Raw genomic sequence first — 15053 nt, forward strand, 5'->3', positions numbered from 1 at the left:
CAGGGTCCAGCAGGTGTCCTTGGCAGGGGCAGGAATTTCCGAGCGTCTACTTATCTTGCTTGTCCCGGGGAGTTGTTTACTTCCAGCCGAGGCCGTCTGGCAGGAGTAAGAGGACAGCCGAAAATAAGACAGGAAGATTTCAACTTTCGGTCAATATCTGCCAATTTCACAGATATTTAATGTCCATCACTCATCTCCCGATCTGGCCAAAATTTGTTGCAGAGCCGCAAGCTTCATCTTGATGGTTTCCAGTTTGCGGTCAAGGATCATAGTCTGATTCGCGACCCTACCCATCAGTGTTTCAATCAAGCCGGCCAGCCTGATGGGGTTTTGAGCTGCGCTGACCGCTTTTATCAGTTTCCGATTTATCAGCAGAAACCCTGTTATCAAAGTTCCGAATAGGTAGATATCTTCAATATCCTCCAGAGACAGAGCAGCTAGACACAGAACTCTCCATTTCTCTCCCCCGTCCATCACGTATCCAGCTGCGACCGTCCCTGCAGGACAACTGGGTTCCCTGGAGCCCAGCGATCTCGTTGAGAAGATGGTGTCAATTGCATTCCTCTCACTACCTCCCAGTCCTACCTCTCATAACTTAAAATTCATAACTCTCCATTCCTCTAGAATGGGGCAGGACAATAGTGTAGTGTAGTGTAGTCTGATAGGGCGGTAGTTTCTGTGATTAATATTGGAATATGAATACAGTTCCACAAGATAGTTTGAATAGCACTTTTTGACTTTTTTTAGGGAGCCTAACAGTATTCAGGGACAGAAATTGAATAATCACAATGCAATAAATGCTATTCTTACTTTGCTTTGTCTCGTTTCTAGTCGAAATATCTCAAAATTCTTAGAGTAATTATTAATATTGTTTTGTTTTTAACTTGAAGAAATAAGTGTGTGGTGAGATTAATGTAATATTACACTCCTGCCGGTTTTGGTTAGGGTTCAGACATATGCTACAAAAATTGTCTTGCTTTTAGTTCAAAACCTAAAAAATTATGAATCAAAAACCAATTTCTAGACAAGTAACAACTTTTTTTTTTCAATTTATTAATTTTTTAGGGCTTTTCACTTTTACTATAATAAATTTGAGATTTACAGACAGTAACAAAAGTTATTGATTTGTTTTCAGAAATGAATTGTAAAGTTTTTCTATAAAACAAGCAAAATAAACTTGTTTTTAGTTTGAAATAAGATTATTTTAATTGCCCCACTGGCAGATTATTTTGCTTGTTTTAAGGAAAAAAAATCATTTAAATATTTTATTTCTGAAAACCAAACCATATTTCTTATTTTAAAAATCATAAATCCAAAGCCATTAAAAAGTGAAAGTGAAAAAGGCTTTATTGACAAGACCAAAACGCATAGGTGCAGTGCACAATAGTGTTGTTTAAAAAAATGTTTCACTTATTATATGAGTAACTCTGCATTCCTTTAAAATAGGGCCGCACGATATTGGTAAAATCTGATATGTCGATATTTTCTGTGATTAAATATTGTGATATGAATAAAGTTCCACAAGATAGTTTGACTATAGCACTAAATAGCACTGACTTTTTTTGGGAGCCTAACAGTATTCAGGTACTGAAATTGAATAATCAAAGTGCAATAAATGCTTTTCTTGTTTTGTCTTGATTCGAGAGTAAATATCAAAAACTTCTAGTAATTATTAATATAGTTTTGTTTTCAACTTGAAAAGAAATAAGTCAAAATTAAGAGTTTTTCCATGAAACAAGCAAAATCATCTGCTAGTGGGGGAAGTTAAATAATCATGTTATCAGTTTGAATTGAACAGTTTGAGTAATAAATACAATTCTGTGGCTCCTGTTTAACTGTAATTCAGACTCACCCTTGTATATCGTACAATTTGACCATTGTGGATGCGCATATTGCAATGTCGATGTTGAAATGAGTGTGTGGCATGTGTGGCCATGCTCTAGAATTGTCTAGTGTCTAGTGTTTATCTAAAGGAGGTACGCTCAAAAAATGATGTTTGCTGTTTGTTCAAACTACAATTTAAAATGAGCTCAAACTAAACTATTATTTAATTGTTTTAAGTTAAATCCACTTAAATTTGTAAAAGCTAATAAGTTAACATAATTTCTTCATGTTGTCCCAACACATTTTTTTACAGTGTATGCAATGGAATGGATTAGACATTTTTCATTCGAGTTGGTCCAATTCAATTCAATTCAATTCAGCTTTATTTGTATAGCGCTTTTACAATGTAGATTGTGTCAAAGCAGCTTCACATAAATGGTCATATAGTAACTGGAACAGTGTGGTTCAGTAACTGGAACAGTGTGGTTCAGTTTTTAGTGTTTAAGTTCAGTTCAGTTTAGCTCAGTTCAGTGTGATTTAATCATTACTGAGAGTTCAAACACTGAAGAGCCAATTCATCGATGCGTAGCTCTACCAATCCCGAACCATGCGAGGCAGTGGCGACAGCGGAGAGGGAAAAAAAACTTCACCTGATGGGAGTGAAGAAAAAAAACCTTGAGAGAACCAGACTCAGTTGGGCACGACCATTTTAATTTCTCCGCTGGCCAAAAGTCTAGTGCAGAACTTCATTCGTCGTGGTTTAGGCTGGAAGATGGCCTCAGCGAAGACTCGTCTGTCCCTGGAGCGTCGCTGGAATCAGACTCATGTTCTCCACTCCCCACGACCATCAGCGCAGCAGCAGCTCAGGATATGGCCTGGTCCCGGATATGGAATCCTTGGGATCATCTCGTCTCTGGTCTTGGATCCAATCAGTGACTCCGCATAATCTGAGGACCTCGGGATGAGTATCCCCAGGTGAAAATAGAGAATAAAGAAAATAATTAGCGTAGCTGCTGTTCATAGTGTATATAAGCAAGATGTAGGAGCCAGTGTGGAACCCGCTAGGTGATGCATTGAGTGTATGCTTTACTAAACAGATAGGTCTTTAATCTAGTTTTGAACTGGGAGAGTGTGTCTGAGCCTCGGACGTTATCAGGAAGGCTATTCCAGAGTGTAGGAGCCATGAAAGAGAAGGCTCGACCTCCTTTACTTGATTTTGCTATTCTAGGTACTACCAGAAGCCCTGAGTTTTGAGATCTTAAAGAGCGAGTTGGTTTGTAGCGAGACAGAAGGTTGGTTAGATAAACAGGAGCTAGATTATTTAGAGCTTTATAGGTGAGAAGTAATATTTTAAATTCAATACGAAAGTGGTTTGTCAGTGGTTTGTTTGTTTTGTTTGTTTCACAATGAAGGGACAGTGTACATTAATCAACATTCCTCAAATGTACATAATTTAAAAACAAAGGCTATACTCAAAAAATGACTTTTGCTCTTTGTTAAAATTACTTAGTCAAAATGAGCTGAAACACAATTCTTGAGTTTTTTGGAAAAACTGAATTGTTTTATGTTTAATACAGTTAAATTTGTAAAAACTAATTAACTTAATTGCCTCATTATGTCCCAGCATAATTCGATTGTATGGAACCCAACATTTTTTTTGCAGCGGAGTTTTCATTGGTAGTCTCTTTGCCAGATGTGATATCTCTATTATTAATGGTCCAGTGATTTGTGATGAGATAAATGTGAGATTACACACCTGCCGTTTTGGTATGGGTTCAAACAAAAATCGTTTTGCTTTTTACTTGGAGTTTTTGCCTTATTTTCATCCAATATTGAAAAAATGTTAAATCAAAAAGTATTTTCTAGACCAGTGGTTCTCAAAGAGTGGGTCGGAACCCCCTGGGGGGTCGGGAAACAATGGGGGGAGGGGTCGCTTTTTATAAAAAATTTTAATTTTTATTAAATAATTAGAATTACCATATTTTATCTAGAACCTGCAGAAGATAAATTGTTTTTTACTTATAATATATACTTCATATATAATTTATATTTTAATATTATTTATAGATAATATGTATTTAATATTTAATACTTACATAAAAAAAAAAAAAACCTGCAAATAAAAAGCCATCAGCCTTTAAATTTTTTTCCATTGGATTGCGACTCCTGGGGTGATTATGTTAGATTAACGTCATAGCGATTGCATTAGGTGCAGTAAATTGATTTTACGGTACAATATTAAACTTTGACACCTTTATGACACGCACATACATTAAAAATAAAGGTCATGACTGAACAAGGAGGACCAAGTCTCCAAGTCTCCAAGATTAAACCAAGAATAGTCTTGTGCTATAAACATTGTGCCCACCATTCTGATTAAGTGAGATTAATATTAAATTAAACAAACGAATAATGATTATAAAAATATATGGTTGTAAGACTGTTGCACTTTTTTGTGTTGTCAATATGCTTATGTTTATATAGTTCCTATTGATGAGTGTGCACCGTTGTGTGCAATATTTGCATACCTATAACCATCTCTGAGCATACTGAGGCTCGCGAGTCACTGAAGATGTAATTTTAGCGGTCGCGGGCTAAAAGATTTTAAGAACCCCTGTTCTAGACAAGTAAAAGTATTGTTTTTTGTTTTGTTTTTTTATTAATATTTTTAGGGCTTTTCAACCTTTATTATAACAGAATTTATAAATTACAGACAGGAAAAAAAGTTATTGTTTTGTTTTTAGAAATGAATTATTAAAAAGCAAGTGAGTTTTTCTTTAAAACAAGCAAATCCTGTAAGCTAAATAAACCTTTTTTCTTTTAAAATAAGATTATTTTACTTGCCCCACTGGCAGATTAGCTTGTTTTGAGGAAAAACTTAATTTTGATAATTTATTTCTGAAAACCAAATAAATGCCATACTTTTTACTTTAAAAATCATAAGTCCAAGGCTTTTAGAAAGTGAAAAAATAAAAAAGGCTTTATTGACATAGCCAAAGCGCATAGGTCAAGAGCAGAATAGTGTTGGATTTAAAATAATAATATTAACGTTTTTTCACTTATTATTCGAGTGCCTTGGACTTACAATTTTTTTGTGTGTCTTTATGAATCTCTTATTCAAAGAGCACCAACACATCAGCTACCCCTGAAGCACTTTTGTGTTTGATTCTGGATTTAAAGATGTTTTACTTGTCTAGAAATGCTTCTTTATTTCAGAGTTTTTAGATATTTGGACTAAAAACAAGACAAAAACTCTAAGTTAGAAAATCCTTTTATGCAGCGCACATTTGAGTCAGTGTTAACGCTGCTTATAGTGAAATCAAGCAAAAGGACTCAGATCTCAGAAAATGACAGATCTTGGCCAGGGTGTGAATTACACGTAACAATTAACACTTGATCCCCCCTGAAGGACTTCAAACAAGATTTGTGGGGGTTGAGCCGTTTTAAATAGTGCAAAATAGTTTGTTATATACAGGGTGGGCCATTTATATGGATACACCTTAATAAAATGGGAATGGTGATATTAACATCCTATTTGTGGCACATTAGTATATGTGAGGGGGCAAACTTTTCAAGATGGGTGGTGAGCATGGTGGCCATTTTGATGTCAGCCATCTTGGATCCAACTTTTGTTTTTTTAATTGGAAGAGGGTCATTTGACACATCTAACTTATTGTGAATTTCACAAGAAAATCAATGGTGTGCTTGGTTTTAACATAACTTTATTCTTTCATGAGTTATTTACAAGTTTCTGACCACTTAAATGTAATAATATGTGTTCAAATGTGCTGCCCATTGTGTTGGATTGTCAATGCAACCCTCTTCTCCCTCTCAACACACACTGATAGCAACACCGCAGGAAAAATGCCAGCACATTTTATTGCAGAAAATTTATTGCAATATCAGATTTTTCCAATATCGTGCAGCCCTATCTCGGATGTTTAGAGCAGGGGTGTCAAACTCAATTCCTGGAGGGCTGAAGCCCTGCACAGTTTAGTTCCAACCCTGCTCCAACACACTTACCTGTAGGTTTCAAACAAGCCTGAAGGACTCAATTAGTTTGATCAGGTGTGTTTAATTAGGGTTGGAACTAAATTGTGCAGAGCTTTTGGAACTGAGTTTGACACCTGTGGTTTGGAGTATCAAAAACTCCATAGGCTATAAAATGTACATTAGATATTAGCACTAATGTTGTATTAAAAATATGAGTTCATGTGAGATCTGTGAGTACTGCATAGATGAGAGATCACTAGAGTCTCAAGCTTAGGATTGTGACCGTATGATAACCTTGGATAAATATATCACGGTATCACAGTATATACTGCTCTAAAATATATTCTTTTTAAATGTCTGGGTAAAAAACAAAAACTTCTTTCCCCTTTGAAAACAAAATATTTTATTTTTTGAAAGATTTGTAATATTTTGGAGCAGTAAACAAGTCTGCCAAATAATTCAAATAAATCATTGACTTCTGCTGTCTTCATTAGTTTTAAAAACATTTCATTACAATTTAAAACGGTATCTTTGGATATTTTTTGTGCTGAAGATACTGTTGTTATACAAAAAAAATAAAAAAAAAATAAAAAAAATATTACACTTACCTTGGGAACGGCATTACCTAAAATTTTGGCTGTTTTAAAACCGTGACTTTTCCAAACCGCGGTTTACCTTGAAAACGGTTATTATCCCATGCCTACTCAAGCTAAAGTCTCCATTTGCTCTGCTATTTAAATGCAGCTGTCACTTCTGAAACTTTTCTCTCTGTATGTGACATATTTGAACTAATACTAAGATCTTTAAATTTGCTGACTGTTTGGGAAATTAGAGTTTTATTGATCTATTTTTGACCAAATGACTATTACAGCAACCAAATAGCAATTATATTCTGCAGTTTTACCTAAAGGAGCATCGACTGAAGAATTGTGTTTTGGTAATGCTTGAACATCTGCTTTACAAAGTGCTTTCTGTTGCCATGTCCACTTGTTTTTTTGGGCTTATTAAGGGATCAGGTTAATGGATAAATAAAGAGGCAATATTTATTTTAGGCTTGTGGTCAATATAAAGCACTTGGATTTATTTTGGTTTGTTCCAGTTTGGGGTTGTTGGTTTTTTCTACCCCTAGAAAGATCTGGCAAGACAGACGAGATATCTTTCTCTTTTATTCCTTGCAGTACACAAACAAATAAATTCATCAATAGCTATGTTTTCATCCACCTGTTTTTATGCGCATTTTGGATTTGCACATTAAAAAACGGTTGATGGAAATGCCAACATGTGCATACATTTAAAAAATGTGCATAAAAAGGTATGCGCATGACTAGGATAAATGTTTAATTCAATAAGAAAAGATGTGCATGAACTACGATGGAAGCACTTTTGCTGATGAAATTCCAGTATGTGCATTAAAAAAGTGATTTTGTTATAAGAGATCATGTGATGATAAAAATGTGTGTAAATGGACAAACCAGCAGACTGACTGCGTTGTAAAACATCTGTAATGTTGTTTTGGACATTCTTAAATGTCTTAACCGTTTCAGTATTAGTGTTATTATATTATAAATTATAATACAGAGACAGATAATTATAAACAGAAATATAGGTATACAGGAGTTATTCATCAGGGGATCGTTCATACTGTATGTCAGCTTATAGACAAACCAGCTGGTCGGCGCGACTTTGAAATGCTGTATCTGTGTTTATACTCAGTAAACAGCAGTGAGTTTGGTGAACTGATGACCTTCACGGCCAATCACAATTGTTTCTGTTGAGCATGTGAATACAATGGCAATCAGCAGTGTTTAAGAACATGCTCAATATCGCTTAAATGTTAGTGGTCAATGGATGTTTTTAAAATTTCAGTATGGATGGAACCAAATTGTAGTACTGTGACAACACCATTAGAGTCTGGCTATATTTACAGACAGTTGCCACACAACTGTTTAAACATGATTTTTGCATAATACAGTGCTTGGTCTGTACACAATGTATAACATATTTATAAATCTGTAGTGAATTCCTGATTTTTTGGGGCAGTTAATTTGACCATAAAATGTGGTTGTCATCACTCCAATAATTAGTAGTGATCAAGTGTTAATGTATTATTTGACAAAAATGATTGTGTCATACTGTGAGGGCTGCAGACAATTTCAACCACGGTGTAACACATTTTTACTGAAAGTCGTTTTACATATATAAATAAAATTATTATATATTTTGTCAGTTTTATTTTTAAATATATGAAAAACAAATCATATTGTACAAATATTAACAGATATTTTCTTTTACTTAACCAAAGCAAACAAAGAAAAAAAGCTCAATGTCAGAGAGATAAAAAATAAATAAATAAACAAATAAAATTATTTTACTAAATAAAAATAAATAAATATAATTGAATAAATTAATAAATGGTTTATTTAATAATTAAATTAATTAATTAAAATTAAATAAATAAAATTAAATGAATAAATAAATTAATTAAATAAATAGATTAAATAAATGAATAAATAAATAATAGTTCATTTAATAAAAAAATTTAACGAAAAAAAATAAATAAATGAATAAATAAATATTTTATTTAATAAAAAAAATTAATTAATGAAATCAATGAAAAAATATTTTATTTAATGAATAAATAAATAAAATAAAAAATTATAAATAAATAATTTATTTAATGAATTAATTCAAATAAATAAATAAAATTAAATAAATAAATGAATAAATAAATCTTATTTAATAAATAAATAAATAAAATTAATTATTAAAAATTAAATAAAATGAATAAATAAATATTTTATTTATTAAATTAATTAACAAAATAGATAAATTAAATTGAATAATTAAATGAATAAATATTTTATTTAATAAATAAATTAATTAAATTTATTAATTAGTTAATATCTGATTTATTGAATAAATAAATACAACTAAATGAATACAATTAAATAGATAGATATTTTATGTACTTAATTAACTAAATAAATAAAATTAAATAAATAATTAAATGAATAAATTAAATGAATGAATAAATTAAATAAATAAATATTTATATTACTTAATTTATAAACAGTGAAACTATGCAAATTTTTCCAAAGGTCATTAATAATCCTCTCACACTGAACAGTATTTTCTTAGGGGTGCAGTAGGAAATGAGAATTATTTTGCTTTTTAGGCTATATCTAGGTAGAATCTCATTTTGTTCTTATTTTTATCAGAGATGCCATATTGTTTATTTATTTATTTTTCTTTCCTGTGGTGCATTACAGATCCAGCTGGGCCTGTAGTAATTTTCCTGCTGGTTTCTACCTCCAGCTTGGAGACACTTGAGGCTTTCTGCTCCTGAAAGGGTACTAGAGGAGGATGGATGTTGTTGGCCGATGGTTGTGATTGCAGAGTCTCGTCCTCCCATAAGGGATAAATATTGTGCCCCGCCTCCCTCTCAAGAGTCTCCATACACGCAACGGTAAGGTCATAGTGCCCTGACCACAATTACTGGCAGGACCCGTGCAGACCCGCTTTCTGCTGCAATAAGGACATAGTGATGGCTCCAGACTTCCTCCTCTCTTTCCTCTCCATCATGATCAGCAAAGACAGAAATATAGCTGGAGAGAGAGAGAGAGAGAGAGAGGGAATGAGGGGGCGAGCGAAAAATCCATCTATGGTGGTTTTCTATCCCGTGGCCCTAAAATGGCAACTCGAGAGTTTGGACGCTTCTCTCGTGCTCTTTAAAAGCTCGGCTTGTGAAGAGGCTTTTAAGACCATTTCGTAGATTCCGGACTCTATTATTGCCTCAGTTGTTTACCTCTTTACATCTAGCCGTGTACCTGTGTGCTTCCACAATCCATTGATTTCTTTCAGTGCGTTCTCACTCTTTTAGAAAGAGCGAAAACCGTCAGCATGAGGAGAGGCTGGCTGTTAATACTCCCTCGGTGTGCTTTAAAAGAAACAACCGGCAGAAACATGCATGCTGACCGTTATACAACTCACGGCTCCTGTCAATTTAGGGGAATTGTTCAACCAAAAACTTTTTTCTTGGTTCTATGTTACAAAAAACACTTCAAACGTGTAACTCTAATGGAAAATTGGAGGGTTTTCATTTAAGTGCGAAACTTTTTAATACTTTTGTATATTAACCATATTATTAGTTTGTAGGAAATGTAAAAATAGAGATTAATGATCGTGGTAGGTTAAGAAGGTTAATTGGGCAAGTCTTAATTTAATAATTAGGAGAAAGTCATAGTTGTTTTATTTTTTAGCTAGAATAAAAGCAGTTTTTAATAAAAAAAAAAAAAAATTCTAGGTCAAAATTATTAGCCCCTTTTTTTTTCAAATTGTCTACAGAAAATAAACATCATTATACAATAACTTGCCTAATTACCTTAACCTGCCTAGTTAACCTACTTAACCTAGTTAGGCCTAGTTAGTTAACAAGTCTAATAATTCTGACTTCAACTATATATATGAAGAGTTCAGATGCAAAACCCTCTAAATCCGTCAGACCTTTTTTCTTGCATTTTCTGTTGGGCTCCTCTGATTAGGTTCAGAAGTTCCATTTTATATGTAATGATAAAGTTATTAGCCAGTAAATAAATTAACTTTTTTTTTTTTCAAGAAATATCACTTTAGACAATTCTGTGGTTTTTAACAAAGTAGATTTTCTTTTGCGTCAAAACCAGCTATATTCATACAAATACATAAATACATAAATACATATACATAAATAAATAAATAAATAAAAAAAAAATATATATATATATATATATATATATATGTATTTATGTGTATATATATGTGTGCGTGTGTGTGTGTATATATATATATATATATATATATATATATATATATATATATATATATATATATATATATATATATATATATATAGTGCTGTCAATCTATAAAAAAAACTAATTAATCACACTTTTTTGAATTTGTTTTGCAGTTAATCACATTTAAAAGACTGAAACTTGTTATTTTGGCTATTCAAATGTAAAATTAATGTAAATGCAAAACAAAAACTATTTAAATTCAAAATAAAATTGTTTATCAGAATTTTTGTTTAACTTGTAACACAGATTTCTTAATGTAAACAACACACCCACAATATTACAGAAATTAAAACACAGGCATGTTAATGCCATTTGAATTTCAAAACAACCAATGCCAATAAAGAAAATAAATAATATATAATGTGCGCAGGACATCGCAGCTGGAGTGACTCCCTTCAGATTCAACACGCATGATTGCGTTCATCAAATTTGCTTAAACTAAGCGTTCTACAGTATGGCTGTACTTCACAAGGATTCTGACACAACAATGCTAAGCAGCTGTTTTACAAAAGTTGTGTTTAAGGAGGAAACAGGTCAAACTTACTTAAAACATTGGAGGGCGCATGCTGAAAGGCAGAGGAATGGGCTGTCTGTTGACAGCTCGTAACTTCTTCTGGCACTTCATTTACATGAACACCAATACTCTGATTTTATTATGATTAAGATAATACTCTTATTAAGAGTCTACCATGTAAGCAGCGATTTTTGATTACCTTAAAGGAAAACAGAGTCACGAAATGCAGAGGTTTTTCTTTTCGTTCGCCATGCAGTATCAAATTCCATTAAAACAGAAGTCAAAAGTTAAAAATGAAACACCCGAAATTTCATGAAACTGGAGAAAGCGCTGGAGAGCCTGGTAATGCGACATTAATTGTTTTATACTGAAACGTGCCTTTAAGAAGTGCTTCCTTGGTCTTATCCAAGGGGAAAATAAACTGCAACTGCGTTAATTGCATTAATTTTTTTAACGTGTTAATTATTTCAAATTAATTATATTAGTTAACACACAAATTTTGACAGCACTAATATATATATATATATATATATATATATATATATATATATATATATATATATATATATATATATATATATATATATATATATATATATATAGCAGTAGAAATAACTGTAGACGAAAAAAAGTAGTGCAAAATAGGGGATGAGAGGGGGTAGGGTGAAGTGAATTAAACAGTTCTGAGGTAGAATGAAAGATATATATATATATACAAGATGTAATATGTAAATAAGATGCTAAATAAATAGTTTAGGCAAATAGGGGATGAGAGGGGGGTAGGGTGAGGGGGAATAAACAATTCTCAGGTACAACAGGAGACATGTACAATATGTAAATGTAAGATGATAAATAGTAGTGCACAAAAATTAGGGTTGGGGTGTGGGGGGAGTAAACCGTTCTAAGGCTGAATGAGACATATATACAAGATGTATATAATTAGATGTTTTTGGCATACAGTCCAGTCTATGTGTGTGCATGTATGGGGTCAGTGCATGTGTGAGTTCTTTGTGCTGCATTAGATTTGAAATTGCATTAGGCTTGAAATAGACTAAATTTGATAATGCCTTAGCATTTACATATTGTTGTTCTTTCCATGCTTCTCCATTGCTTCCTCATTTGTGAGTCACTTTGGATAAAAGCATCTGCCAAATGATTAAATGTAAATGTGTTTGTGAGGCAAAGTGAACTGGATCAACTTGATACATGATCAAATCGTTTAGACGATTTTCTTGATCAATGATTCATTTAAAGAGCCAACACAAACCGTATATTCACAACTCAACATAGATCAAGAGAACAGAATATAAGACCAAAAACATGTAATTATATGAGAGGTGTTCGATGGTTTAGGGTTAAAGTTGTGCACTAGATAAATGCTTCATTAAATAGATCTGATTCAGAGGAACTGTTTGTTCAAGAATCAGGCATTGTTGTTGTAGTTAAGAGTTAAAAGCTGTAGTATATAGTGCTTTTTTGCTGATTGTATGAAAAAAATTAATGTCATTATTTATTTTTCGGCGTATCCTCCCAGTCCATTAACAATAGGCGTAGGAAGTATCAGTGATTTTAAACAGGATATGCCGAATAAGTCTGTCAAGCCAATGAGAGCAGAGAATAATTCAATTTCAAGCCAAATTCAGCACTCCCACACAACAAAACTACTGCTAATGGGCTGCAGCTTCCAAATAAGAAGGAAACACTGGTCCTCAACTAAAAGAGCTCCGTTCAGAACTGAAAACTAGCTCACTGTTTACTGCACAGTGTGTACTGCATGCTGTTTTTAAAAAAAAAAACTTTTGGAGCAGCATGTAATACAGAATAATACTCATTTCAAAAGTTTTGAAAGTGGACCTTTTAGCAGTTATTTCCATCATTTTGTATTTAATTATGAGACTTAAGTACTGCATTTTTGTGGCATTTAATCTATACTGTAAAAAGCGATTAGTTACATTAAAAGTCCAAAATAAAACAAAAGTGTTGAGGGGGTCACTTAAATAATGTGTCAGTACTTTTTGGGTAAGGGATTCATCAGAATAAACAGCAAAAATCTGTCCAAGGCACTCGAAAAATGTGGAAAAAATATTAAAAATCCTTCGGCAAAGAACTGCCTCCATCATGAGAGATCAGGTGCATCTGGAGTTTCTTTTGATGCTTGGTCTCATGACTCATTATATAAACAATACTAAAATAATATGTTAAACACAAGGTCAACTTGACAACCATCATTAATTCAGCATTGAGAGAGAGAGAAAAAATAATGAAAAAATATATAATAATAATAATTCATTAAATTTATATAGCACTTTTCTTGACACTTAACGTGATTTACACATTTTAGGGGGAATCTGCTCATCCACCAACAGTGTGCAGCATCCACCTGGATGATGCGGTGGCAGCGAAATTGCACCAGACTGAACACCACACACCAGCTGATTGGTGGAGGGGAGACAGAGTGATGAAGCCAATTATCATATAGGAATGGTTAGATCCCTATAGATAGAATCCCTAGAGAAAATCAAAGGATTCCACTTGGTCCTAAAGTCTTTGTACTGATTTCTTTTTCTCTCCACATTTTGTGATGGCATAGCAGTCAAAATAGAACAAGAGAGCTCATATACGGGACAAAAAAATGGACAAATGTTCACGCGGTTCTCTCAGATGCTGCTGTCAACTGACTGACTGATCGATTGACTGAAAAAGAACAGCTTCATACTGCCCCGTAGCATTCGTTTTAAAGACGAAATCCAGCCCTACGTACCTCTGGCTACATAATTTGCGAACTCTAGAAATGTATATACGGCTACGTTTTGATAATGAGCATATTTTGATAAAATATGCCAAAATGTAAAAATGTTAAAATAAATTCTGCATTTGATTTGCAATTTAAATATATGTGAATCACTGCATTAATTTCCTGACATTACTTTTTCTCCCTTATTAGGGGCCAAGCACCTAATGTGCGTGGGCACCTATTGTATCTGATCCGGTTCTTATTATTATTCCTCCAGCTTCTTCTTCTTTTTCTTCTTCAGCTCTGGGAGTCAATGGCAGCCCTACTTTTTGCAGCATTTGCGCAAACTTTGGCACACTGAAAGAGGACAGGCTGACCTTCAACCACAACAATGAACTACAACCACTCTGATTCCTTGTTTCAAGCTGATTCAAATGCACCATCATTTTTCGTCATTCATTTTTTTGCTATTTCGAATTTTTTGTAAAACCTTGAACAAACCTTGAATTTGAACAAACTTGTCCTAGGCCATTTGTCCAATTTTTACCAAAATAGCATCACATGATCTACAGAGTATGCTGACCACAATTTATGGAATTTAAGTTGATTAAGCGAACTGTTTTTGATTAACTTGTGAACAAATTTAATGTAGAATTTGCAAAAATTAAATTAGGGGGTTATCTCTTTAACGCATTGATATATTCACACCAAACTTGGTGTGTTATCACAACCATGGTCTGAAGTTAGCTGCAGCGTTTTGGCACACTGCCCCTAGTGGTCCAGAGAAACATAAAATGTTTTTTTTATTTTTTTATTATAACTTCTTAACCCTTTGTCAGAAAATTCATAAGATTGTTCTCTTTACATTCGGCAGAGCATGCTGAGTCGAATAATGTCTGATTTTCCGAGATGGGTCTGGCTGCAGACCTGGTGCAGTGCAATCTGGGCTGCATCCAATGCTTTTTAATGGGCTCACCTAACCCAACACCTAACCCTACCCATCACAGTGACGTCACTAGCTCCATTTGAGTGCATTGTGTCTGACATTGCATCGCTGAGTGATGCAGTCTCAGCTTGCAGCATAAAGGCTGCATCCAGATACTATTGGATTTTCCCAGGTCAGCCATTTTTAATTATGTCAAAAATTGCTATATTT

At 33.3% G+C, this 15053-nt stretch overlaps 1 long non-coding RNA gene across 1 annotated transcript in view; it reads left to right on the plus strand.

The window, feature by feature from the left end:
• LOC147833487 (uncharacterized) overlaps window positions 1-14785 on the plus strand; it is a 66025-nt gene extending 51240 nt beyond the window's left edge. Inside the window, exons 8-9 of the long non-coding RNA XR_015512205.1 lie at window positions 9087-9283; window positions 14199-14785. This is a non-coding gene — a long non-coding RNA (uncharacterized LOC147833487). The remainder of the gene's footprint in view (window positions 1-9086; window positions 9284-14198) is intronic.
• The last annotated feature ends 268 nt before the right edge of the window (window positions 14786-15053 follow it).

Source organism: Danio rerio, chromosome 16 (genome assembly GCF_052040795.2).
Source record: "Danio rerio strain M-AB ecotype USA chromosome 16, GRCz13ab, whole genome shotgun sequence".
Classification (NCBI taxonomy): Eukaryota; Metazoa; Chordata; class Actinopteri; order Cypriniformes; family Danionidae; genus Danio; species Danio rerio.